At 42.0% G+C, this 4,638-nt stretch overlaps 1 pseudogene; it reads right to left on the bottom strand.

Moving 5' to 3' along the window:
- Positions 1–3,489: 3,489 nt before the first annotated feature.
- Positions 3,490–4,105, bottom strand: LOC127677440 (Golgi apparatus membrane protein TVP23 homolog B-like; annotated as a pseudogene).
- Positions 4,106–4,638: the final 533 nt, after the last annotated feature.

Below are 4,638 nucleotides of genomic sequence, written 5' to 3'. Positions count from 1 at the left end.
CCTGTGATACCCTTCTGTATTCTCACTGGAAAAGAACATTCTTTGAATGTAGGTGCTCTCTCTCTCTCTCTCTCTCTCTCTCTCTCTCTCTCTCTCTCTGGAAAAGGACATTGTTTTCTTCTGTCTCTTGTGTTCCAGGTAATTTCGAGGTGGAGTGTCCAGGACACTGGCTAGTATTTTCATAAAGCTGGTCAACTACTGCAACAAGAACATTCCCATACTTGTCTGTATTGTTTGAAATTACTATTACGTGGATTGGAGAGATATGTCAAAGCACTTATGCTCTTGCAGAGGACCTGAGTTCAGTTCCCAGTGCCCACATTAGGTGGCGCAGAACCTCCTGTGCTTACAGGAGATCTGACGCCCTCTTCTGGCCTCCTTGGGTACTGCACACACATGGTGCACATACAAACAAGCACACATATAAACACATAATTAAAAAAATAGGAATGCAATAATTATTACAGACCTACATTATTAAATAAATATGCAGATATAGGTCCAGTCAAACTTTATTTTGTTGGAGCAATAAAAATAAAATTGCCAGAGGAAAAATGCAGGATGGACAGTTAAATATGAATTTCAGATTAAAGACAGATATTTTTCTAGGGTAAAAATGCTCTGAATATTGCATTGAACTTAAACTAAAAAACTATCCGTTATTTTCTGAGATGCACATTAAACTGCGCCTTGGATTTGTTTTTGCTCAGTGATGCAACTTAAGCGCAGGGTGGGGGGGTGGTTGAGTTTGACGGAGCCCACGATGCATGGAGACAACAAACCCCAATTCCTTAGCATAATTAACTGTGTTAACTGAAGAGCTTCCCATAATAGCCATGGTGAGGTGAGCATGGACTGACCACTTCTAAGAGTTTCCTGGGGAGAGGAGGGCATATTCAGAGCAGATCTACACACGAATGTTCACAGCAGCTTTAGTAATAAAAATGTAAAAGGTGCAGAAGGCTCAGGGGATAACGGAGCGAGTTAAAGTGTCCTTGCAAGTACAAGGACTTTTAATTTACTCTCCATCACCCATGTAAAAATGCCAGGCCTGCTGTAACCTCAGTGCTGGGAGGCGGCCACAGTCTCTGCGGCTCCCCCAGGCTGTCTCCTCTAATGTGCTGACAAAATTCCTTCACTTGGGGAAACTCTTTTTTTTTCTTTGTAAACCGCAGTTTTTATATAAATATAAAGTTATATGCCTGCCAAGTTACACTCTAATAAAGACCCTCATTCAATAAACAAGACATTTAAAATGTGTCAACAATGGACAAATGTATTCACAACATAATCTAAAGACTCCAACAAAATTTACGGTAGCTACAAAAGAATTCAGCTGCCTACAGTAGTTTGCATTTGGTTTCGTCTATAGTGTATTGCTTTGTCTTAGGAAATAACCTTAATACAAATATGTAATTTACAATATCCCCATTATAAAAGAAAAAATAAATCCATACAATATTTTATAGGCATTTATTATGCCAAGTACTTAAGCAATTACTCTCATTATTACATAAGAATAATATTCTTATTAAAAGCTAGTATTTCATTAATTTAACACAAAGACCACTAAAAGATTTCAGACAGTTCCAGAGTGATCTATGGCCACAAAAGAAACACAGCAACAGCAGCCCCTGTATATCCAACACAGCTACAAACGTCCACTTATGATAAATGGACCTTGAGTGAATGTCTTATTACCAAATAAAAACAAAATTTAGCAATAAAAGTTAACAAAGTTCCCAAATTTAGCTTTTATTTGCTTATACAAGTCTAAGATAAGGAATTTTACCATAAAGAACACATTAAAATTAATAACTGTTTCTTTTTTTTTTTAAATTTTTTTATTCGATATAATTTATTTACATTTCAAATGATTTCCCCTTTTCTAGCCCCCCCCACTCCCCGAAAGTCCCGTAAGCCCCCTTCTCTTCCCCTGTCCTCCCTCCCACCCCTTCCCACTTCCCCGTTCTGGTTTTGCTGAATACTGTTTCACTGAGTCTTTCCAGAACCAGGGGCCACTCCTCCTTTCTTCTTGTACCTCATTTGATGTGTGGATTATGTTTTGGGTATTCCAGTTTTCTAGGTTAATATTAATAACTGTTTCTAATTCATAATAAACCAACACGTTCACCCTTACCACTGAATCAAAACTTAATCTCGAAAATACAGGAATGCTATGGGAACACAGATGTTTGAAACAGGCTGAACACCTCTTCCTATCTTCTATTGATCAAAGTACAAAGGCCCATTCACATGGGCAAAGGACACACAGATTTGGGACTTGTTGTTGTTTCAGGACTGTCTATGCAGACATACATCAATTCACACTCTGACACTGTTTCCAGAAAACACATACTTTCTAACCCCATGTGGTTTCCTTCTTTTAAATAAGCTCTTAAGTAACAAACACACACTCCACTCTGCAACAGCATGAGCTCTAAACTCCAAGACTCTTGTCTGTCACCCAGAGACCATGACAGTCTTCATCTGTATGAGACAGTCTTCATCTGTATGTCACAGTCTTCATCTGTATGTCACAGTCTTCATCTGTATGAGACAGTCTTCATCTGTATGAGACAGTCTTCATCTGTATGTCACAGTCTTCATCTGTGTCACAGTCTTCATCTGTATGTCACAGTCTTCATCTGTATGAGACAGTCTTCGTCTGTATGAGACAGTCTTCGTCTGTATGAGACAGTCTTCGTCTGTATGAGACAGTCTTCATCTGTATGTCACAGTATTCATCTGTATGAGACAGTCTTCACCTGTATGAGACAGTCTTCGTCTGTATGAGACAGTCTTCACCTGTATGAGACAGTCTTCATCTGTATGAGACAGTCTTCACCTGTATGTCACTGTCTTCACCTGTATGAGACAGTCTTCATCTGTATGAGACAGTCTTCATCTGTATGAGACAGTCTTCGTCTGTATGAGACAGTCTTCATCTGTATGAGACAGTCTTCATCTGTATGAGACAGTCTTCATCTGTATGTCACAGTCTTCATCTGTATGTCACAGTCTTCATCTGTATGAGACAGTCTTCATCTGTATGAGACAGTCTTCACCTGTATGAGACAGTCTTCATCTGTATGAGACAGCCTTCATCTGTATGAGACAGTCTTCATCTGTATGTCACAGTCTTCATCTGTATGAGACAGTCTTCATCTGTATGAGACAGTCTTCACCTGTATGAGACAGTCTTCGTCTGTATGAGACAGTCTTCACCTGTATGAGACAGTCTTCATCTGTATGAGACAGTCTTCACCTGTATGAGACAGTCTTCATCTGTATGAGACAGTCTTCACCTGTATGAGACAGTCTTCATCTGTATGAGACAGTCTTCACCTGTATGAGACAGTCTTCATCTCTGTATGAGACAGTCTTCATCTGTATGAGACAGTCTTCATCTGTATGAGACAGTATTCACCTGTATGAGATAGTTTTCGTCTGTATGTCACAGTCTTATGAGACAGTCTTCATCTTTACTCATGAAGTGTGACCATCTCCAGTGTTTTGTCTTAGAAACTGCCTAGCAAGATACGACGTAGCCATGCTGGTCAAGTTCTTGCTGCCCACTTTATACCGGATATAACCATATAGGTTGGTACCTTGCAGTACCACACCCATGATCCCCATAGCCAGCCACTTCACTCTGAAGGAAAAAAGGTCACTAAAGGCCTAGACCACCCACAGAACTGGGCAGGTGATGAGTCCTAACCAGAAGATTCTTGACTTAGCCTCAGAAGTGGTTTTATTGTCTTGAGGAGTTGACTTTCTGGACTCAAACACCCAGTGGGTGAGACTTTTCCCATCCTCACCAATATGATTCCACCAATGCAGGCCGACCAATAGTCTACCTGTGACATTATTTACCGCCCCAAAGTCACATGACAGCAGCAAGATAATTGCCACCATACAGGCAATATGGCTGCTGCAGAGCAGCTCGCAGAGATAGACCACAGCCACGCTGACCGGAAGAGCAGGTGAAGAAGCACTTCACTGGGTGTCTGACTTTGGATTTCCTCCATCTCTTGCTTGTCCCCTCTTCTGCATCAAACAATGCGACATCTTCAGTGTCATCATTACTGTCCTTCGACAACATGATGACCCAGCACCAACTCGCCCACCCCACTTCCGGGAGCCACGACGGCACAGCTGCTATGTGTTCTGGTTCATGGGGAAACTCTTAAACAAAGGTTCTGACACCAAAGTTCATGGGGTGGGGATGGAGGGGTGGGGCAAGCTTACTGGGTTTACTCACAGCGCAATGGGTGAGGGTTAGGAAGGAGAATAGGTGATGTCACCCTTGGAGGTCTCCGCCCAGCAGGATGACGACTCCGACTCCTCTTGGCTGCATGAATGGAAGCCCCTCCTCTCTCCTTCCCCACCTGTATTATCCACCTGTATTATCAATCCCTGCCCCTCTCAGAGAGCCAGAGGCTACCTGCAGTTGGTGATGATTTGCATCCAACTCTTTGGTGAGAGTGGTTAGAGTCTCAGGTTGAGAGTCCCATGACCCTCGTTACCCACTTCTCTCAGGAGGGAAGGTCAAAGGTCACCAAGCCCAGCTGAGGTGATCTTTGGTGAACATGCTTAGATGAACTTTTGAAGATGGCTTTGGTTGGCCTTGGAGGC

Source organism: Apodemus sylvaticus, chromosome 2, assembly GCF_947179515.1.
Source record: "Apodemus sylvaticus chromosome 2, mApoSyl1.1, whole genome shotgun sequence".
Lineage (NCBI taxonomy): Eukaryota > Metazoa > Chordata > Mammalia > Rodentia > Muridae > Apodemus > Apodemus sylvaticus.
The sequence above is the reverse complement of the archived record's forward strand: the minus strand, read 5'-3'. Positions and strand labels throughout refer to the sequence as shown.